We start from the raw sequence: 24,859 nt of genomic DNA on the forward strand, positions 1-24,859 counted from the left end.
AGTTTCAGACCAACTTAATTGTCAACCAGTGACATTCTATCATGCATCAGGTGCAAATGTAGTAATTTAGAGATTAAAGCTCTTGTAGATCTATTTATAGTAACGATTTGAATTGTATATTGCACATTGAATATTTGCCCTGATAAAAATTAAAGACTTATAAACCTTTTAGAGTTTGCTGTGGATGGACAGTGCATGTTTGCAGACAGTTACGAGCCATTCTTCTTGCAATCCATATTCTATCAAATTTCTGACAGGATTCTGTCTTCTCCAACTTCTGTTCTTAGAACCTACACACAATGTAGTGCCTGGTCATGACACACTGCTGCCTTACAATTGTTCATGAGAGCACATTGCTCTGACCACATACCCCTCGTGGTCATCAAACAAATCATATGACATGACACTCTTTCCCCTTGCTCATACTCAATCAAATACATTGGATTTCCATTGAATTCATTTTTACCTGGCAATTCATTACCTTTTTCTTCCTTCACTGTTTAATGCGAGTAAAGGCTGACAAACATATAAAGCAGATTATGAATTTATGTTATGTTTCCTTCCACTTGTCCTTAACAGTGCATATTCCTCTAAATTTGAATGTATGCTACCTTCAAGAGCAATTCGTACTAATTATTCAAGTAAAGTAACAGAGAATGCTGACAGTCAGCTCAGAGCATTCTTTGGCTAACTTAGTAGTACGAGCTAACTATTCTGCTCCCTTTATAATTGGAATACAAAATTTGGCCTTTAACTGCATGTTTGCATATCCAGGCATTTGGTGTTTAATAATCTATATTCTTGTTTACTATCAACCTATAAATTTAAGACTTTAAAGATAAAATTAATTTTTCCAGAACAAGAAATGTGAGCAACAACTTTAATAACTTCCTATTCTTAATATTTAAATTAAGTTTGGATGGAGTGGAGCAAATGGGAAACTGAGGACAATATAACTGAAAGGGTCTGGAATATATTCGTTGGCATTATGCTACTGAAGGGGACATTATATAAGAAAAAGTACACTTGGATTATTGTAATTACTGCTTCTCCACAACTTTCTGAAGCAATTTTTAATTAGACTCCTTTTGAAACATCAGCAAAATTAATCATTTTATGAAGTGAATGAGATATTGATGGACTGCACTGGTGACGGCTGAAGGTGATACACATAAATAATTCACCAGTAGCTAATGCCATTGCAGTATTCATTACCTATTTAGTTTTTTAAAATCCTGTTAATACATTCCTTTCTAAGTTAAAGACTGATTATAGCAAAAGTGGGCGGTCCCTACATTTTAAGAACAAATAAACCAGCTATGCAACGTAGTCTGTAAGGATCCTAACTTCATGGTTGTGGATCAAATTTCATTCAACCTTTTTTCTACATATTCTTCAACAAGGTTCTGCGTTCTGAACTCCTGAGAATTACTTATCAAAGGTAGGAAATTATTTTTTAAATGCTGTGATCAAATATTGTACTTTTAAAAGGAAAAAGCTTTCTTTAAAATATTATCTGTGCAAATATGAAACTTAATTTGTGGAGAGCTGTTAAAAATTCTTAGCAGCTATAGTGTTTATATGTCTAATGATAGCTATATGGGACTGAATACTTTATTGATTTGTCTCAGAAAGTTATAATTCATCATTTTTTTTAAAAATGGTGTTATAGCAGCATCAGCTAATACTTACTGTGGATGACTTTGTGTTGAATAACAGTCAAATGTCTCAAAGATTCATCCTTTTTTACCTGATTGTAAGCTCATGTTTCAGTCTCCACGTTACAGTACCTGACTGAAATATTAAGAAGATGATTGAAAGGGTGTCAGATACCATATGTTGGATGATTTTCCACACACTATCCTACCCATCTTGGCTGAGGGGAAGCACGATATGGAAGCAAGGTACTTCCCAAAAAACGAGAGATTTGGGAAATGGAAGAAAGAATTCCAAGTCTCTCTCCCTTTCAGAGGAAAGGAACAAAAAAAACAGATGAGTTGGCTTATGAGTACACAAACATCAACTGCCAGCAATGTACTTTCCTGGCCTTAAGAGTAGGTCACCTGATTGTTCTCTTGGTCAAAGATGGTAATTTTGATATGTGTGTGCACTTTAACAAAATTATATGATATTAAGATTTGTGTACTACCTGGAAATTGTGAGTCATTTAGTTCTTTGTTTAAACAAATTTTGTAGCTGTTGCACTGCAACTACTAAGTGAAAGAAAAAGAATGAAGTTTGATAGGTTCTTCAGATTCATAAAACTGCTATATTATTTTTCAGAGGAATAAGCTATTTAAATATGAATCATCCAACCTACCTTAATTTGCATAAAGCCCTTATTTGATATGACAAATGTTAGTTTAAGCAGGGAACATTTCAAGATAGTTTCAGTTTATGCTGCAGTTGATAAGGTTTCAGATCTTGCTCCAACCAGCCAGTAAAGCACAGGGCTGTGAACAAAGACATATGAGTTATTCTTTTAATCTACTGCAATCATTCATGTTCAGATCACATGTAATGGTAAGTTTACTTACAGACATTTCAAATACTGCAATGAAATGTACTATGAGACATACGACCATGTTCTTGAAAAAACTGTCATTACATCAACTTTGTAGTTATTCAAACCCACTTCCAGTTAAGGCTATTTGTCTCCTTTACAGTTGAGTGCACCTACTGAACATCTTATTGACACTACCTCGATCAGGCAATGCCATCTTTAGGCTGCTTCACCTTTTTTTATGCTGGTTCACCGTTTTTGATTATGCATTTATTTAATGAATGCTTCAAAGAAAAAGCAAACCTATTTAACTTGAAATGCTATCTCACAACCTGACTTGGAAACATATCACCGTTCCTTCACAGTCACTGGATCAAAATCTTGGAATTCCCTCTTGAATGGCATTGTAGATTCACCTACACCAAATGGACTGCAGGGGTTCAAGAAAGCAGCTCACTACCACATTGTGAAGAGCAACTAGGGATGGACAATAAACGTTAACCCAGCCAGTGACACCTACAACACATGAATGTTTTTTTAGAAACTGTTTGTAATAGACTTTGCTTTAATCTTACTCTCTTATCTTAAATAACAACTGGTAAACCTCAGCTAAGTAGGTTTAGGTGTGGCGGTGTAAATATCATGCTATTTGACCAGTATTTCCTACACAAGCAATTCAGATAATTCAAATCTCATGAATACGTGACAGGATTTTATGCAGTGACACTGTTCTGCCGACTCATTGGAAATAGGTGAGCTCACCTTTGCTGGCTGTGAAAGCCATAAGCAAACGTTACGGTTCTCAGGCAATCATTTACATGGGGTAGTAGTTTTCAACTCATCCCAGAGTTCTCCCCATTTCCCCATGAAATCACCATTCAAGAGTTGCCATGCTGCTCAAAAGTCTTCAATATAATGGAGGGTTTGCGTTATGGGGAGTGACTGGATAGGTTGGAACTTGTTTCACTGGAGCAGAGGAGGTTGAGGGGTGATCTTATAGAGATTTATAAGATCATGAGATGAATCAATAAGGTGAATAGCAGGTGTCTTTTCCCTATGGTGGTGGGATTTCAAGACAAGAGGATATATTTTTTAAGGTGAGAGGTGAAAATTTTTAAAAAGGTATGAGGAGCAATACTTTTACATAGACAGTGGTTCATGAGTGGATGAACATCCAGATGAATGCAGGTATAGTTACAACATTTAAAATATACATAGAGATGTACACGAATAAGAAACGGTTTGAAAGATATGGGCCAAGTACAGGCAGTTGAGATGGGTTAGATTGAAGGGTCTGATTCTGTGCTGAATGACTCCATGACTCTACAAAGTTGCAGTCAAAAATGCTCAAAACATGCAGTAACATCATTTGCCATCAGCTAATAACAACAATGAAGATGTGCTAACATCCTCTGCATAATTTTCACACTGTCCCAATATTATCAACCTGCACAATTCATAAATAGAAAATAGCTGAGTCTTTGAAAAATCCAAAGCACAATAATCTTGATGTCAACTGATATCCGTAACTTCTTCAAGTTTTGTTGTGGTTATTATAATTTAGAATGTTATGATCACTTCTGCTGTCAGTTGAATGTTTTTCTCCCTTTGAAGATAATTAAATGGTGGTAAATGATCACAAATAATGTTGTTTCAGTTTTGTATGATTTCATTTGATGTCACTTGATCACTATTTGATTACTTTGAATGACAAGTGATGGCTAAGTGATTACATTTGAATATAGATGATCACAGATGAATACATATGATGCCTATTGAACAATGTTAGACATAAAAAGCGGTTAGAATTTTGTAAAAAGGGTGGCCCACAGTTCTTCAATCTCAGCAACATCACTGGGAGTAGAAGCTAATGCTAGCACTGCATTAGGCCAAAACCGGATGTAGTGCGAAAGGCATGGAACAAATATACGTGGGTAGTCAAGCACGTCCTGGTGAGTGATAGAGGGGATTCATCAAGTGAGGTAGCTCTCCGAGGGACATGGGTACCTGACTAGAGGAACTCATTGACCATCCCAAAGATGCAGAATAACCACACCTTACAGTGCGGCTTAAACATACCTCCACCTCCCCACTGTTGGTGAAATGCTAGTGGCACTTGGAAACACCCCTGGATAGCATTAATGGGCTACTTAAAGGCCTCAATTTGTCCAACAAGGACTACCCACCAACTATCTCACCGATTAGTGGAAACAGAGAGGCTCCACATGTGATACTCTTACACTCTCCCAAGCACTATCACTACATCGAGTCACAGAATCATACAGCATGGAAACAGACCCTTTGGTCCAATTTTCCATGCCAATCAGGTTTCCGAACTAAACTAGTCCCACTTGCCTGTGTTTGGCACTTATCCCTCTAAACCTTTCTTTTCCATGTACCTGTCCAAATGTATTTTAAACGTTGTAACTCTACTTACCTCTCCCCTTCTGGCAGCTTGTTCCAAAACTGCACCACCATCTGTGTAAAGGAGTTGCCCCGTAGGTCCCTTTTAAATCTTTCCCCCTCACCTGAAACCTATGCCTTCTATTTTTGAACCCCCCTTCCCTGAGGAAAAGACTTTGGCAATTCACCTTATCAATTCCCTTCATGATTTTATAAACTTCTCATAGGTTACTCCTCCAGGGAAAAAAAGTCAGAGCCTGCCAGTCTCTCCTTTTAACTCAAACTCTACAGTTCCAGTCGAATCCTTGTAAATCCTTTCTGCACCCTTTCGAATTTAATAAAATCCTTCCTATAGCAGGGCAAACAGAACTGCACACAGAACTCCAACAATGCCCTCACCAACAGCATGTACAATTTCAACATGACATCTCAACTCCTATACTCAATGCTCTGACCAATAATGGCAAGCATGTCAAACACCTTCTTCACCAGCCTGTCTACTTGTGATCCCACGTTCAAATAATTATGTATTTGAACCCCTTGGTCTCTCTATTCGGCAACACTCACCAGCTGCCTACCATTAACCGTATAAGTCATGTCCTGGTATGCCTTACCAAAATGCAACACCTCACATTTATCTAACCTGAGCTCTATCTGCCACTCCTCAGCTCATTGGTCCAGCTGATTAAGAACCACTTGGACTCTGCAATAACCATCTTCACTGTTCACTATACCACCAATTTTGGTGTCATCTGCAAACCTACTAACCATACTTCCTATATTCTCATCCAATTTATTTATATAAATAACAAACAACAGTGGACCCAGCACTAATCTCTGCAGAAGACTGCTGGTCACAAGCCCCCAGACCAAACAATAGTTCTATACCAACACCCACTGTCTCTTACTGCTGAGTCAATTTTGTATCCAATTGGCTAGCTATCTCTGGAACTCATGTGGTCTAACTTTACTAATCAGATTACCATGTGGAACTTTTTTGGGAGCCTTGCTAACGTCCACATAGACAATGTCTACTGCTCTGCCTTCATTTACCTTCTTGGTCATGTCTTCAAAAAATCCAATCAGGTTTGTAAGACACGATCACCCATGTACAAAGCCATGCTGACTATCCTTAAATAGGCCTTGCCTCTCCAAATGCAAGTAAATTGTGTCCCCTCCAAAAGTTCATTCACCATTGATGTCAGACTCATAGTTGCCTGGATTTTCTTTGCAGGCCTTCTTTTAAAAAAGGCACAAAAATAGCAATCCTCCAGTCTTCTGGTACCTCATCCATGGCTGTAGATGATTCAAACTTCTCTGCTTGGGGCCCTGCAATTCCTTCCCTGGATTCCCACAATGTCCTGGGATACCCTTGATCAGGTGCTGGGATTTATCTACCTTTGTGTTTTAAGATCTTCAGCATTTCCACTTTGGCAATGTGGACTGTTTTCAAGACATTATTATTTCCTCAAGTTCCCTTGCATCATGTCTTTCTCCACAGTACATACTGACACAAAATATTCATTTAGTATCTCACGCACACCCTGCAGTTCCACACATGGATGACCTTGTTGATGTTTAAGGGGCCCTTTTCTCTTCTTTGTGGCTCTTTTTCCCTTAACTTACTTGTAAAATCTCAAATGTCACATCCCCGTCCCTCACCTGCTATCCTACGGCAAGGACTGGTGGGTGATGGTGAGTGCAATTCAAGCCATGAATTCCATTTTAAATATCTGTAAATAAAAAACTAATGTCCATGAAACTGTCCACAAAAATGATCAAATTATGATAATAACTAAACTGATTTCCCTTTTCCTTCCCTTTTCTCACATTAACTCTTTTTGTGATTCCCATTCCACAACACAATGCACTCTTAATGAACCTCTAACTTCCCAATCAAATTGCTCCAGAACAAACACATCATTCAACTGGAAATTAGGATGTAGCAAAGGAAAACCTAGACAAGGTGATTTTACAAACTCCTCCTCACCAACATCTGACATTGATGCCTACTTTAAGAGAGCTCTTCAAAAATGAACCAAACAACAGCCAAGGGCAATCATCCTCATTGAATCATGCCAATCAGCCAATGAAGTCCCAGATGGCTGCATTAACAATTCCACATATTTTCTGTTCCTCTGACAGAGCTATATGCAGAAGGCTTTGAAATAACATCACAGAGGCCGGTATCCTGTCACCAGGTCTTCCTTTACTTTAGTACTGTCTCATATGGAGTCAGGTACCGATTGTCAGGATCACTGAAACTGCCCTTTTTCTATATCAGCCAGGGTGCCTTGATTGGATTAGATTAACAGCCCCAATCAGGGAACTCATATTCTATGATGTCCAGCTGGCTGACCTCATTACAATCACTACAGACTTTACAGTCAGGAGGGAATTCCTCGGAGTCTCCAACATTGGATTTAATAAACTCCCATATCTTTGGATTAATCATGAGTAAGAAAATGTTTGACTGCCAATTACTATTCTCTTTCAACATGTGAATCAATATTCCACCATGTTGAATTTGCTAGGTGTGGTAGCTACAAGTGAAGACACTTAGAAGTTCATAACCAACGGTGACTCAGGAGCACTGCCACTGACTGAGCTGGCTGACTAGGCTTGTAGCGGATAACACCCGTACCTTTCTCTGCAACCGCAAGAGTGCAATATCTGCCCCTTCATCTCCCCCTCTCCTCCACTCAAGGCCCAAAACAACCTTTCCAAATCTGGCAATGATTCACTTGCAACTTCATCTATTTCTCCCAGTGTGGTGTCCTGAACATCAGGGAGACCAAACGCAGACCCGGGGACCGGTTTGCAGAGCATCTGCGCTCTGCACGCATCAACCAACTCGACTTTCCAGTCACCATCCATTGTAATTAACCCCTTCCTCTGTCCCAGCAACATTGGCAATGGCATCCTCTACTGTCAAAGTGAGGCCAGGCATAAACTGGAGGAACAACACCTTCTATTTCCCTTGGGGAGCCTTAGCACAATGGCCTCAATATTGAATTCAACCACTTTAAAATGCCTCCAGCCTCATCCCCTACCCAACCTACCCCCTCCTTCTTCTCCCCACGTCCCTGACTTTACATCCCCGTCCATCTTCTTGCTCACCTATTTACTCCACCCTTCTCACTGACCAATCACCGTACCTCCCAACCTGCATCCACCTATCACCATCCCACCTACTGGCAAAAGAGTAACAAGGGAGAGAATAGGGGCCCTTAAAGATCAATGAGGCCAGCTATGTTTGGAATCACAGGAGATGGATGACATCCTAAATTAATATTTCATGTCAGTATTTACTGTTGGGAAAGACATGGAAGCTAGGAAACTCAGGGAAATAAATAGTGACATCTTGAAAAGATTCCACATTACAGAGAAGAGGTACTACCCCTGATCAGGTGTATCCCAATACATAGTGAGAAGCTAGAGGAGAAATTGTGGGGCTTTAGCAGAGATATTTGTATCATTGACAGGTGGGGTGCCAGAAGAATGGAGGGTGGCAAATTTGCCATTATTTTAAAAGGTGTTAAGGAAAAGCCAGGGAGTTACAAACCGGTGAGCTTAACGTCAGTGGTGGGAAAGTTGTTGAGGGGATTTAAAGTGATAGGGTCTACATGCATTTGGAATGGCAAGGACTGATTAGGGATAGTCAACACGGTTGTGAAAACTTGTGAAAGCATGGGAAAACATGTCTCACAAACTTGACTGAATTTTTTGAAAAGGTGACCAAGAAGGCAGAGTGGCAAACATTGTCTACATGGATGTCAGCAAGGTATTTGACAAGGTTCTGCATGGTAGACTGATGAGTTAGGTTAGATCACATGGGATCCAGGGAGAGCTGGCCGACTGGATATAAAATTGGCTTGATGGTAGGAGACAGAGGGTCATGGTTGTGATGATGCTGCTCCTTTAACAAGGTTATGTTGTCTTTGGATTTTTTCAAAAGAGGTTATAAAAGGCAGAGGTTCCTGCCTTTTGTCTGCGGTTAGGCCACTTTGGTTATGGCTAACAGACACTGCCTAAGGCAACAATCAGAGAAAAGGGCTTTTAGGTTGTTCTATGCACTTGTACAATGAAAGGGGAATGGCCAGTTCTCCCACTTCAGGTATTTTTCTAGTTTGGTTTAGGTTTAGCTGCGGATTTAGATAAGCTACTACAGTGGAAGAGGCTCCATGTTTTAGGGTGACCTTAGAGATGTTTATAAAGTCATGAGGGGCATGGCTAGAATAAATAGACAAAGTCCTTTCCCTGAGGTCATGTTGCAGCTGTACAGGATGTTGGTTAGGCTACTTTTGGAATACTGCGTGCAATTCTGGTCTCCTTCCTATCAGAACTATGTTGTGAAACTTGAAAGGGTTCAGAAAAGATTTACAGGATATTGTCAGGGTTGGATGATTTGAGCTATAGGGAGAAACTGAATAGGCTGGGGCTGTTTTCCTGGGAGCGTCAGAGGCTGAGGGGTGACCTCATAGAGGTTTATAAAATCATGAGGGGCATGGATAGGCTAAATAGACAAAGACGTTTGCCAGGGGTAGGGGCGTCCAGAACTAGAGGGCATAGGTTTAGGATGAAAGCAGAAAGATATAAAAGGGACCTAAGGGGCAACTTTTTCACACAGTGGTTGGTGAGTGTATGAAATGAGCTGCCAGAGGAAGTGGTGGAGGCTGATACAATTGAGACATTTAAAATAAATCTGAATGGGTATATGAATAGGAAGGGTTTGGAGGGATATGGGCTGGGTGCTGGCAGGTGGGACTAGATTGGGTTGGGATATCTGGTCGGCATGGATGGATTGGACTGAAGGGTCTATTTCCATGCTGTACATCTCGATGACTCTATGACTCTATGGGTATATGAATAGGAAGGGTTTAGGAGGGTATGGAGAAAGTGAGGACTGCAAATGCTGGAGATCAGAGTCAAGAGTGGGGTGCTGGAAAAGCACAGCAGGTCAGTCAGCATCCGAGGAGCAGGAGAATTGATTTTTCGGGCAAGAGCCCTTCATCAGGAATGGGGCCAATAGGGATATGGGCCACGTGCTGGCAAATGGGACTAGATTCGGTTAGGATGTCTGATTTGCATGTAAGAGTTGGACTGAAGGGTCTGTTTCTGTGCTGTACATCTCTCTGATTCTATGACTCTATGAACAATCACAATAACCCCTACCTGCATCCACCTATCACCATTCCACCTACCCATCCCTCAACCCCATCCCCCGACCACTCTACTTATTTCTCGGTTCCCCTCCTCCTCCCCAGTCCTGTTGAAGGGTTTCAGCTTGAAACATTGACTTTCCTGCTCCCCAGATGCTGTCTGACCTGCTATGTTTTCCCAGCTCTACATCTATTGACTCTGTCTTCCAGCATCTGCAGTCCTTACTGTCTCCATGAGGCAATAACCGACTTGACATGATCCTCACCAATCTGCCTGGTGTCACAGATGCATCTATTAGTGATACGATTGGTGGGAATGAAGAAACCATCCATCTTGTCATGTAGCAGTGTTACTGCATTAAGGGAGATTGACTACAAACAGATCTAGCAGCTCAAATCAGGGCTCAGCAGTGACAGTAGAATTGTACTCCGTCACAAATTGGCAGGTCATAAATATCAGTCTGACCAACAATGTCCACACCTTGAGAATGAATAGCGCATTCATTGTTCAGTTAAAATCCTTGCTAATTCCATCTCAGGGTGTGGATGTTGTTGGTCAGGCTGATGTTTTTGATCTACCTCATTTGTCTTTGAGAAAGTGGTTAGAAGCCTACTTCCTGAATCACTACATTCTATGTGGTGAAAACACTCCCATAATGCTGTTGGGAAGGTAGTTCCATGATCTTGATCCAGTGTTGAGGATGAAATGGTGATATACAGCGAAGACAGGATGATTTGTGACACCATTTGAGACAATGGTGTCCCTAAGCACCTGATTTCTGTTCCTTGTGGACAGGATATAACTGGATAGTTTTTCACATTGTTGGATAGATGTCAATGCTTGTATCTGTACTGGAACATCTGTACTAGAACCAGTGGCATGGCTAGTTCTCTAACACAGGCATTACAGATAGGATGTTGTTAGGCTTGAGCCATTTGTTGTGTGCAATACACGTAGTCGTTTCTTGGTGCCATGTGGAACAAATTTATTTAACTTCTCATGGATGGCTTTTTTAATTACCCAGCATAGAATATATTAAACCTGCAGAACATTTACCAGAGCAGTTGGTTGTCTTAGCTTAGCTTAGTCTATAGTGCACTGCTTCTGTTGCTGAGTAGGCATGTTGTCTTGTGTTGTAGCTTCACCAGGCTGCCTCATGTCCAGCTATGGCTGCTTTTGCTAGCAGCACACTTCTCTACACAAATCATTGGACCAGGTTTCTTGTTTGGCTTGATGGTGAAAGAGGAGTAAATTAAATGCTGGGCAGCATTATCCTACAAATTGTGACAGAATCCAGTTCTACTGCTGCTGCAGAGGACCTGATTTGAGCTGCTGGACCTGTTTGTAATCCATCTCCCTTAATTCAGTAACACTGCCATGTGAAATGATGGATTTTTTTTTCAGAGTGAAGATGGAGCTTAGTTTCCACAAGGATCATCATTCCCATCAATCGTAACACTAATAAATACATCTGTGATACCAGGTAGTTTGGTGAGGATCATGTCAAGTTGGTTATTCCCTCTTGTTGGTTCTTACATCACCTGCTGCAAGCCTAGTCAGTCAGCTCAGTCAGTGGCAGTGCTACTGAGTCACTGTTTGGTTATGAACTTCTAAGTGTCTTCACTTGTAGCTACCATACCGAGCAAATTCAACATGGTGGAATATTGATTCACATGTTGAGGGAGGATGGTAATTGGCAATCAATCAAAAGTTTTCTTACTCATGATTAATCCAAAGGTATGGGAGTTAATTGAATCCAATGCTGAAGACTCCGAGGAATTCCCTCCTGATTGTAAAGTCTATAGTGATTGTAATGAGGTCAGCTAGCTGGACATCATAGAATATGAGTTCCCTGATTGGGGCTGTTAATCTAATCCAATCAAGGCACCCTGACTGATAAAGAAAAAGGGCAGTTTCAGTGATCCTGACAATCGGTACCTGACTCCGTATGAGACAGTACTAAAGTCAAGGACTGTTCATGTGTAAATAAAGGGAGACCTGGTGACAGGATACCAGCCTCTTTGGAGTTATTTCAAAGCCCTCTGCATATAGCTCTATCAGAGGAACAGAAAATATATGGGATTGTCAATCCAGCCATCTGGGACTTCATTGGCTGATGGGCATGATTCAATGAAGATGATTGTCCTTGGCTATTGTTTGATTCACTTCTGGAGAGCTCTCTTAAAGTAGGCATCAATGTCAGATGTTGGGAGGAAGAGTCTGTAAAATCATCTTGTTTAGGTGTGCCTTTGCTATGCCCTAAATTACAGCTGAGTGATTTGTTGCATTTTGCTCTGGTATAAATGGCTTGATTAGGTTGGAGGTTTGTTAAGAGTTAATCGTGTTGCGGAATGGGAATCACACAAAAGTTAATGTGAGAAAAGGACAATCCCTTCTGTGGTTTTTGTCTCCTCACCCGTCCTCTTAGACTCTTGGCCGAGACACTTGGCTCCGATCCCTGGCCTCCCAAGCCCAAAGCAGGGATACCAGTGGCCTGGCCCAAAGTAAAAGGCAGTGTCAGCCCAACACAGAGCGTAGCAACAGCAAGTGGTCAGACCATGTGGAGAGAGACTGTGACATTTGCCTTTTGCTTTTCTAGTCTATGGCTATACTGCATAAAGCTGTAATATAACATTTGTTTTCTTCATTTCTCTACTCTGTAACTAAGGATGCACCTCAGTCTTTTGTCTTACCAGACCATAAGGCTTCTCTCTTATTAGAAAGAAGCAACTTGTGGCAATTTAACCTGAGGGCCACCAGACCTCAGATAAGGGAGGAGGTTGAGAATGGCAACCTCAAACTAGTGATGGGAATTGAACCCATACTGTTGACACCACCCTACTACTGCAAGCCAACCGTCCAGGCAACTGAGCTAAACCAATCCCCAGTCCTCTATACCTAATATGGCAGTGTGTTGGTTACATTGTTATATTGTTACTAAATTTGTAACTGAAGAAGCTCTACTGAGATATCTTTGTACCTATAATGGTACTGTAAGCGTAGACAGTATGAACTTTTCATTGTACTCATTTGAGTACATCTGGTATTAAAGGTATTTCAATTCAATTAAATTCAAGATAACTCTGATTATATTTCAAGTTTTGAGCAATAATACTATAAGTCAAATTAAACAAAACATGTTGTGGATGCTGAAAATCTGAAACAAAAATAGGAAGTCCTGGAACTAGTACATTTTTGTTAAGCTCTCTAAGAAAATGTTCATTCGAAAGGCGTTCCTATCGTGCAAGCTTCTTAATACGTTGTTGAGAGATAAAGCTTTTTACTTTGGAAAATAACACAGATTTTTTCATCTAAATGAAGAGATTTGGAGAGAAGGAAATCTAATTCTAATTATTAGTTGTGGACAGATACAAAGCTACTTTCTGCATTGTTGTTTATCAACAGTTCTTATTCCTGGCTCACAGGAAGAGTCCATTGCCATTTGTGAGGGAGACAGGCTGGGTTTTACATTTGATTTTCTGACACTGGCATGTCTTGTTATTTATTTCCTATTCAGCTGAGATTTTAATGTTAAAAAATATGCATTTTTAAATTTTACAAATTCCCAGCAGCAGATGTTTTGAAAAGGATCATATTTAAACTTCCAGACTGGAGAGGACTAATGATTTGTTATTGAACTAAAGGGACATTCATTATCCTGGAGTTTTTCCAAAGATGCCTTTTGAGAAAGCAAAGCTGCAGCCGTTTGGCTGAGATTAAATGTCACCAACGACATCCAGTGTCATTAGAATATGTCCTAACTTACAACTTTCAACAACAAATCAGGACCCAAAGAAATGCCAAAGCCTTAAAAATGATGAGTTTAAACACATTTCACCTCATTCATGCATATTGGGCACAATGACTTGGTGTTTCACATCGTTGGAAATCATTCAAAGTAGTGTAAAATGTTGAGGAATGTAAACCTCCAATTCCCTTATTGAATTCAAGAAGACTCTTAAAATTAAGGTGTATTTGCTTAGGACTGAGGGCACTAATAGGCATGCATTAGATTTTTTAAGTTATGTTTTTCTTATTAAGCAATCATCTATTGTCCAAGTGAGTAGTATATGATTCTGTATATTATTTTAAAGTTACTTGAATAAAAGGACCAATGTCCACAGCCAATGGAGGAAGTACACCTGAGGTCATAGACACACAGAGGACTGTTGATGACCAGACTTCTGCTGAATTCCATGCAGTTGATGTACCTCTGTACTCAGCAATAAGCAACATACTGCTTGAGATAGGTTTCAAGGACGGTGTTCTTGTCTATTGAGGTCAGAGTGAGGAGAATGTATCTGGGAGTGCCATGTTGTGAACTCTGAAGAGGCAATCTATGTAAGAAATGGAGAAATGTAGGCAGGCTCTGCAGATTGCTGAAAGGAAAGTTCTTTCCCATTCCCAGACTAATGTGAAACCTTCTCAAAGTAAGTCAGAAGAAATATAATATTGAGCTGTGAAAGACTTCATTCTCTCAGGGGATGGGGAGAAATGTGTAGCTTTTTGACACCATTGACAGTGGAAGCACAGTCTTTAAGAATGCACAATGATTCAATACTATAGTCAAGTGTAACTGAGCCTCTAGCAGAAGATGGAGATGTTGATGGAGGTCAGTGGACAATGGAGTTGAAAGTTCTAAAGGAATTCCACCAGCAGGTGGCAATAGTGAAGGAGGGAAGTTAAAGCAGTCGACTAGATTCACTGGAAATGAAAGGGTGTGTTTGGTGGAGAGAAAACAGGGAAACAGGAATTCCTCAGTCTAATGTAACCCATATGATTCTTCCATGTACAAAGTAGATATACCTTTTGATAATCTATCATATCCTTTTCTGTTTGTATTGGTTTGATGCCAGTGGAACGTAGGATCCCTGCTTCATGATTTTTTGGCTGTCGGTATGTATCTCATGTTACATTTTTGATGTAGTTGACAGCAATCCAGAGCATAGGCTTCAAGTCATGTCAGAGATTAAAAGGGACCTGTCTGAGATGAAAAGGTTGGTGGAGGAATTAAAATAATGTCCATAAGGGAGGCTGGAGTGGCTCAGTGACTAGAAGAGGGAATTGGATCTTCAAACAAAATCCAGGCAGAGGATCCTATGTGGATTCCCTTGACACTAGAGAGGAAGGTTGTGGTACTTCAAGTAGTTACTATACTTGCTGGTAAGTAGAAAGCTAGTCAGATTCCAGGGGAGACCAGAACCAACTGATGATCCAGGAACTGAAGGTTGAATTGAGGATACACAGCAGTTCAGGGTTGTCTATGAGTGGTGGTTGTGACAGAAGATGCACATCCTCAATCTGTTCTTCCATCGGCTGAATATCATAGAATCCCTATAGTATAGAAAGAGGCCATTCAGCCCATCAAGTCTGCACCAACCATCAAACAGCATCCCACTAAGACCCAGACCCCCAATCCTATCCCTGTAACCCATATCTAATCCACCTAACCTGCACATCTTTGGACAGTGGAAGCAAACCAGAACATCCAGTGGAAAACTACATAGACACAGGGAGAACGTGGGAACTTCCACACAGACAGTCACCCAAGGCTAGGATCAAACCTGGGTCCCTGGCACTGTGAGGCAACCAGTGCCAAACACTGAGCCATCATGCTGTTTACTATTAACAGCTCATCAAGTATTATTGGTCTTCACCTGAATCTCTTATAGGCTCAGCCTCTTATTCTAGGTAAAATTCCAAACCTACAAATTTCCTTCTAGGTAACCCTTCCCATCAACCTCATTTGCTCTGAACTTCCCCATAGTCCCACCCAGGCCAATTATTTAACTGTTAATCTCCACAGCTCATCCCTGTGCTCTGGGTACCCTGAGTTACCATTGCCAGACATATTCATGCGCTGCCCTCTGTCCATTCCCCATTGAAGACAATGAGGTAGTGACTGTTGATGACACCTGTTCCAATATTACACTCTTCTATCACCTCCCATTCTTTATATGTCAAGTTCCCCCCTTCCTCATTCATAACAATTACCTCTTTTGCACCCAACATAGAATCCCCACAACTGAGTTTCCAAGCTTCCTTATTTACCCTCTTGCAGCAGTGGCTCTTTATAAATCCCTGTTCTTTTTAGTGGGCAGACACCCAGGACTGATCAGGACACACTCTTGACTGGCTAGGACATAGCTAACTGATGAATGACTAGACTGCAACTCCCCAACCAATGTTTTGCATTCCCAGATTGGTTGGGCTGGATCCACGGGGATCTTAAGGGCTGACTGTGGCCCACTCCCTGGATTGCAGAGGTTTGGACTCCTTGACTGTGTCTGCCCCAAGCAACTGACCAATCACATCCATGCCTCTGGACTGGGATCTCTGACTGCCCTTAACTTAAACCATATGACCATCAGACGTCATAGAAGAAGTAGGCTAATCAACCCATCGAGTCAGCTCCCCCATTTACTGAGATCATGGCTGTCTGGATAACCCTCAACTCTGCTTTCCAGCTTTTTCCCTTTAATCCTTAATTCCCTTGCTGTTTGAAAATTGATCAAACTCAGTATTGAATATTAGCAATGACCCAGCCTTGTCAGCCCTCAAATTCCACAGATTTACTACTCTGAGAAAAAAGAAGCCTCCTAATACTTGTTTTAAATGGTCAACCCCTTGTCTGAGATTATGCCCTCTGGTCCAAGATTCTCCCAGTAGGTAAAACAACCTCTCTACTTATTGAGGCTTCTAAGAATCTTATATGTTTCAATAAGATATTCTCTCTTTCTTCTAAACTCCAATGAGTACAAGCCCACTTTAATCAACTTCTCCCCAAAGGAAACTCCCTCCACATCCAGGATTTACCAAAAAATGGGACATGTCCATTGTGTAGTATTGGTAATTTAAATATCTGTGCGTAAAATTAGCTGAGTAACTTTGTTCCATTGAATTACATATCACTGAAGATAAGGTACTTACTTTGATTAATACATCTAATCACTTTTTCTACTAAAATTTCTCAAAATTATCTTGCATTTATGTTCTACTAAAAATAGCTGGATAACTGAACCTCTTTGTGATTCCTTGAATATATCTTTCCTTAGAAACCAAAACTGTTCACAATATTCCAGGTATGTCTGATTTATGTAGTTTTAACAAGACTTCCTTATTTTTATACTCCATTCTTCATTGTGTAAAAGCTAGATGGCGATAATTCCAGATATGAAATTCAGAATGGGCACCTGGCAATTCCAGCTGTCTTCTTACTATCCCAGTCCTCTATCCTAGACATCAGTCTCCAATCTCTCAGGGCAAGCTCCATAGACTGTGACTGTACCCTGTCCGTAGCCATCCTTATTGCCTTCAGTACTTGGATGCTAGCTTTTATGATTCACTTACTATGCCAGGATCCCTTGAGTGAAGGTCTACCTTCACTGAGGACTATTCCCCTTAGACTTTGAGACATGGCCATTTGGTTGAAGCACATGCACAGCACAAAGACCAAGTGAAGACAGTGCAGTGATGTTGTGAGCATCCAACTAGGTTCAAAATAATTCGGTGTTAAATGAGCAAACGGAGATCCCTGAGATTCAGGCTCATCCAACCCTTGATTTTGATGCCTGCCCCTGAGTGCAAATTGACCTTGTAGCAGCATTCCAATAAAAGGTATCCATGTACTCCAATGCAACTTTAAAATGCAGAACCATCTTGCAGATGGATCAAAGATGTTCCATGAGGGCTAAGTGAGGCTGGTACATGTCAAATGCTATGGACAGGGTACAGTCACAGCCTATGGAGCATGCCCTGAGAGATTGGAGACTGATGTCTAGGATAGAGGACTGGGACAGTAAGAGAGCTGGAATTGCCAGGTGCCCTTTCTGAATTTCATATCTGGAATTGTCGCCATCTAGCTTCTATCTGGCAGATAGGAGAATGGAAACCTGCTCTACAAAAGGTGAGATTAACTTATAATGAGATATTAATTCATGCTAATAGGCTGCTTGCTGCTCACCTGTGAGAATTTCATCTCACTCTTCAACACCTCATGGAAAAATGGGACTTGTCCGTTGTGTGGTATTGGTAATTTAAATATCTGTGGGTAAAATTAGCTGAGTAACTTTGTTCCATTTAATTACAAATCACTGAAGATAAGTTATTTATCTTGATTAATATACCTAATCACTTTTCCGACTAAATCTTCTCAAAATTTTCTGGCACCTATGATCTACTAAAAATAGTTGGATAACTGAAGTTAATGCACAGGAATATGCTTTCTTCCCAATTACTGTATTATTGCTGCATTGCCAGCGCATGTGAAGGTATTTATTAACTGTTGCAAGCTATTAGTATTCATAAACAGCATTTTGTTTCTGCATCCTATGCAGCTATTATTCTCATTTTTTGAAAATCTAACTTGTAAACGAATGGTTTATTTTTTTAAAAAATCCCCTTTAATCTTCCCAAACTGACAATGCTGACTCATGCTGGGAATTTGCTTAAAGGAATTGAAAGCTTTCCAGTAATTTCTGCAAGATGCTGTTCCTATTCGTCACAACACTTCTGAGTGGCTATTAAACCTGGAGGCACATTGCAAACTGAACTAATCCCGTCCACACATGTCGGTGTTTAAGTATCATTAAACAGCAATAAGGAGCAGGAATACCCTGGCTGACTTTTTACAGCTCAGGATGACATACATTATTTTTGCTGTATTCATAATTAAACTTATGCTCTAATGTCCAAAAAGACAAGTGATAGTTTTAACCCTACCTACTTAATGGAAGCTTGTCCTTACCAGCAGCGCAGAGACCAATCACTCAGAAACGACTCTCATCCTTCTTTGAATATGCATATTAGGGACCTGCTGCTATTTTAACTACAGGCTTGAGAGGTAAATCCATCATGGGTCAAGCCAACAGAATGAGGAGCTGGGGCTAGGATATTCCCAAAATGTATGTTCTTGAATTATTGTAAATTTACCTTTTGGAGTAAGGAGGAACAGGAGCCTCCCTACAACAAATGCTCCTCACCAACTCTCTCAGTTTTTTTAATTCATTCATAGGATGGGTGCGTCGCTGGCTAAGGTGGCATTTATTGCCTATCCCTAATTGCCCAGAGGGCAGTTAAGAGTCAACCATGTTGCTGTGGATATGGAGTCACATGCAGGCCTGACTGGGTAAGGATGGCAGATTTTGTCCTCTGAAGGACATTAGTGAACCAGACAGGAAAACCTAAAGTGGCAAGGATCATTTCTTTAGCCCTCAGCAGTAAACATTGCTTTCTGTACAACACCATACATTCCACCCACTGTCAAGCTGTTCATCCCCACTGGCATTAGGTAGGTAACTGACTGGAGGAACACAGTCAAAGCCTGGAATTAGAAACATTTGATTTGCTGTTAGATAATGATTTTTTTTCCTCACAACAGAAGAGGTTGACAAGGAATGTGATTGAGAAGTATAAAATTATGAGGGTCATAGATCGGGTAGACCCTTGATGCAGGGGTCAGTGACTGGGGTGGTAGATTTAAGGTAAGGGGCAGAAGATTTATAGAGGGTGTGAGGAAAAATATTCTCACCCAGAGGGTGGTGGGAATCTGGAACTCTGCTTGTAAGAGTGTTAGAGGCAGAAATCCTCATAGCAGTTAAAAAACATTTGAGGTGCATGTGTGATACCAAGGCTATGAGCCAGGTGCTGTAAGTGGGATTAGAATAGTTGGGCGGTTGTTTTTGACTGGCATGATTGTGATGGGCTGAAGGGCTTTCTGTGCTACAGCTCTCGATGACATCACTGTCTCACCACACAGCCACCCAATGCCTATTGTGGCTGTGCCTTCCCTTGCCTTTGAAATGTATATGCAGTTTCACTTTATACGTTAAATCTGTTTCTAACAAAACTTTCAGGCAGTGCATTCCAGAATATAATAACTTTCTGCATAAAAGTATTCTCATTCCTCTCTGATCCTTTTGTCAGTTATCTTATTTTTGTGTCCCATGATTACTCATCCTCCCACCAGTGGAAACTGTTTGTCCACTTCTAAATCTCCCTTTTAATGTTTTCTCAGCCAAGGAGAAGAACAACACCCCACCCCCCAATTTTTTTTATCCATGTTTCATCTGTTAACCTTATTTCTTAGTGGTTACCATAGCTACAAAGGATTGTTCGTGTGGAGACAATAACTGTGGTTATGAGTTATGCATGAATGAATTTTATAATAACAAGCTTTATTGCAGTGACTGATTTAGTTTTTATTTAATTTAAATGAAAACAAATAATACAATCTGGTTTTCAGGCTCTGTCTACTTCTGAAAATATTCTCATGTCAGAAAAGAAAGAAATCCTGAATGATCACCTTCCTCCTCCAAGACCTGACTAACACGAGAAGTTAAAGGAGAGCTTATTTAATACTTAAACTGTAACACTACCTTGACCATGTGCTTTTGGAATGCATAGTTTGCACTTTTAGCTGGGGCTGAATTTTTCCATTTTTTACTCTAATTAAAACCTTTTGCCGGTTTTACAAGTTTTGGGCGTGGTGTTTTTCTGTGCCAGCAGTAGAAAATGTGTTCATTATGAATCGTCATCTAGTTTTTCACTGAATCACATCCTCTTTCTGCTGAGGTTGAGACACTTGGAACATCACTTCCAATGCACGCCTTCACTTTCACTTGTCCTGAAATTAAAAACCTTGGCAACATTTTCAAAGCCAATGGAAAATAAAAGCTGGCAGAGACTACCCACTGACTACCAGTAGACTGTGTACAGCTGGAATTGGCCAAATTAATTTACTACAGTATAGGTTAAGTGTCCCCTACTCCTTTGATCTCCTGTTTAAATACATATGCAAGATTAAGCTCCCATATTTGTTTGAGAAATGAAAATGCTGAGAAAAAAGAATGCTGGGATACATTTATTTTTAAAGGATCTTAAAACATTCAAACACCAGCTATCAATCATTTCCATTTCAATATGGAAGAGCTAACTTCAGAGTACAGTCTTCTATGTTGTCCTGATAATGCATTTCAATGCAAACTTCAGAAAAAAACTGCTTCTGTTTGTGTTGATGTTTCCATTTCCTACATCCACTTCATATACTTGACATGATTCCTCCTTATATTCAAAGTCCCAAAGTATGCTCCATATGAAAAAACACAAGGGAATATCATTTAAAATAAGTGACTATCTGAAAGCCCAACCCATTCCCATGGACAAGTTAAGTTAAAGTTGGGGCAGGACTGTTACCACTGGTTAAGATGATGCATTGATCTGAGATTTAATCATAGAATCTTGGAAATGTTGTAATCATCTCTACTCTGGGATATATTGAGGCTGAAAAATGCAGAATTTTGTTTTCACTTTTTGGTAGATGAGAGGTTTTTGCTTACAGTTTGTTTTGTTATGCCTGTATGCATTTGCAAATAGTGCTTGAATTTTTAATTCCACTGAGGTGCATTCAGAAGCAAGAAAGCCTGAGGTAACTGTGAAAATATTTGTTTGAGGGTCAAGCTATGCTCCAAGCAGAAACTTTCTATTATTTTAAAATGTCATTAAGTGGAGGAAGACTGAACCTGCAGGCTGCCTAAGAACACGGCCTGCAGAAAACTCAGTTCTGTACTTTGAGAGAGAGAAAGAGGGACTTCCAGAGAATTGAATTGAGCCAAGTAGCTTTGTAAAGAGGGAAGTCCAGCAATTAAATTGATGCCAAGGGACTGCTTACATCCATCTGCTGGTCATGTCATATGTCTGCTAGTGATGCCTATACTTGGACGAGATGGTCATGTTGGTATGGCTATGTAATAGACCTGAGCTGTGAAGTGTGCAGGCAGGCCCAGAATATAAAGAAACTGCCTTCCAGATTTTAAGTGTTTGTGGGAAGACAATTGCTGGACTGTTCATCCAGAGATCCAGGGAATGTTCCGGGTACCCAGGCAGATAGTGGAATTTGAATTCAATAAAAATTTGGAATTATGAGTCTAACGATGACCATGAAATTATTGTTGATTGTCAGGAAAAACCTATCGAGTTCATTAATGTCCTTAAGGAAAGGAAACTTCCACCCTTATTTGGTTGGGTCTGCATGTGACTCGAGACCCACAGCAATGTAGTTGATTCTTTACTGCTCTCTGGAATAGGCCATAAAAGCTGGGCTATCCAGTTATGTTTCATCCTGTGAATGAATTTTAAAAATGCCTATTGGAGTGAAAACCACAGTGAAAAGATACAGCTGGGTTAAACTGATGGGATTGAGTTTAAGGTAGAAGCTTTTGTTGTTTTGAAACATTATCTTATCTGTTCATGTGTTCATTTAGATATTATTGTTTGTGTTTGCTTTGTTTAAATTGGTATTGTAATGTTTCTTTTGTTATTTCAACTTAATCCTGGAAACTGTCACATATTTTCTTACCCTTGGTTCTTCCATGCCTTGTGCTCATTAATGCTGATGGTTTACCGAGCCACATCCTACAACTATCTGATTTGTCCAGAATTACTGGAAGCATAATAATACGGAAGGCTAACTGCACAGGAGCTCATCATGCCTGTAGTGGATCTTTGAAAGAGCAGCAGTGCTCAGATATGCATCCTGTTTCTCAATACTGCGTAAGATCATTAATGAGGATCTAACAAGTTTCTTTTCAAATTTATTAATTATATCATCTTCTATCACCTTTCCAGAAAGAAATTCTGAATCCTGTATAAAAATTGTTCACTATATCTTCCCTCTAGATCTTTAGCTAATGATTTTAAGTTTATGATTTCTAGTTATGTAAACCCACTGACAGAGGGGAATAATTTTCCACAATCTGCACTATGAAACCTCATGACATCTTGAAAACCTGTATTAGGTCACAGCTCAACACTCTCTGTTCTGCAGAGAAAAGTCTCAGCTTTCCCAAACTTTCCTAATATTATGAAGCCCATCCTCTTTGGTGTCTTTCTGTTAAATCACCTCTGTATTGATATATGCTTTTAAACTACCATATCAACTTATCCTACCACCTTTTAAAGATTTATTTATTTGGAGATCCAGATCTCTTTGCTTTTCAAATGGTACTATTTATAGTATGTTGTCTTCCCATATTAGTCCTCCAATGTGTATCATTTCAAACTACTTTGCATTGAACTTGATTTGTCATGTTTCTGTCTATTTCGCTGGGTACATTTTTGACTTGCCAGCAATTAAAGTCCTTGAATAGTTTCTGAGAATTTTATCTTGCTATGGTCTTTCTGGTAGTTAGGAATAGTACCAATTGGGAAACCAGACTCTCTAGCCAGCCAGGTTTTGGAAAGGTTGGGGTGGGGGAGGGGAGGGGATCTATTTGTGCCAATCACAGATTCATCAAGGGCAGGGATGGGGGAACAAAAGGGTGGTCACTGAATAACACCGTCTGCGCCCCTATGCACACGATCCCTCTCTCACAAGAAGCATGAGACAAAAACTTACCATCTTACTGTTAGGTCTTCTGATTGGCCTGCAGCTTCTGGCAAGGTGAGATTCCCCTGTCAAGACCTATGACAAGCCAAGCAGTTCAAACACCAGCTCTTACCAAGTTGATTAGCGTTCAATCTTGTAAGGTTTCTGGGTAACAGAGGTAACAAATAAGTTAAATCAGAAAATCAAGGCCAGAGATTTGAGAGACTGGGGAATGTGCTTTCAGATTGAAGGAGTAGCCATGTAATGTTTAAAAAATAAAAATAGAGAAAACAGGATAGGTTGAAAAATGAAAAAATAAACAAAAACCCAATAAATCAAATTAGGCCAAATAGTTGTTGACATGTTACAATTTCTGTACAAACGCTTGACTGTTCATTTTAATCTGTTATCGGAACCCACAACCCTGACATTAAGTTTAGTCTTGAGATCCTTCCTGTTCATTTGTTAATTTTTATTGATTGTTCAAATCCTTATGTTTGAATTTTTCATACTTTTGTTCCTTCCTAACACTATAACCTTCTTTGACCCTACAATTTTCCCCAAAATCTTTTTCTTCCAACGTTGGCCTTCGGCATAATCACCCTTCCCTTCATGCCTGCACTATCATTCATGTGTTTAGTTGCTTTCAGCCCATACTTCAGTATTTCCTTCCACACTAAATCACTTCAAAACATTTAACTAGCTGTAAAAGTGGGTATGTTAAGGTTGTGTAAGACATATTAAAAATATCCTTTCTTCTATCCATCTCTTTGTCCTGATACTTCCCCACCTAGCTTATCAGTGACTGAAACCCTCATGTATGCCTTTTTAGTCAGAGACTTGACTATTCCGTCAATTTCCCTTTCTATTATATCTTCTATAAATTTCAATAAATGCTTCAGGGTGTTTGACTTTAAAGGGTTTGCATTAGTTTGTAAACTCCTCCCACTATTTCCACTTCATTTTGCTCTTTTATGTTTTATTTATTCATTTTTGGGCCATGGGTGCTGCTGCTTGGCCAGCATTTATTGCACATCTCTAGTTGTCCTTGAGAAGGTGTTGGTGAGCTGCCTTCTTGAACTGCTGCAGTCCATTTGCTGTAGGTTGACCCACAATGCCATTAGGGAGTGAATTCCAGGGTCTTGACCCAGCGACAGTGAAGAAATGGCGATTTATTTCCAAGTGACGATTGTAAGTGGCTTGGAGAGAAATTGTGGGTGGTGCTGTTCTCATTTATCTGCTGCCCTTGTCCTTTGAGATGGAAGTGGTCATACGTTTAGAAGGTGCTGTCTGAAGATCTTTGGTGAATTTCTGCATCATGCAGACAGCGCAAACTTCTGCTACTGAGTATCAATGGTGGAGGGAGTAGATGCTTGTGGATATGGTGCCAATCAAGTGGGCTGCTTTGTTCTGGATGGTGTCAAGCT

At 40.1% G+C, this 24,859-nt stretch overlaps 1 protein-coding gene across 1 annotated transcript in view; it reads left to right on the forward strand.

Annotated features, from left to right (window-relative positions):
• The first annotated feature begins 1,309 nt into the window (after positions 1-1,309).
• LOC122550661 (PC3-like endoprotease variant B) overlaps positions 1,310-24,859 on the forward strand; it is an 869,748-nt gene continuing 846,198 nt past the window's right edge. The window contains exon 1 of the mRNA XM_043691743.1: positions 1,310-1,441. The gene's annotated coding sequence lies outside the window, so the exon portion shown is untranslated. The remainder of the gene's footprint in view (positions 1,442-24,859) is intronic.

The sequence above is a fragment of the Chiloscyllium plagiosum genome, chromosome 6, assembly GCF_004010195.1.
Source record: "Chiloscyllium plagiosum isolate BGI_BamShark_2017 chromosome 6, ASM401019v2, whole genome shotgun sequence".
Classification (NCBI taxonomy): Eukaryota; Metazoa; Chordata; class Chondrichthyes; order Orectolobiformes; family Hemiscylliidae; genus Chiloscyllium; species Chiloscyllium plagiosum.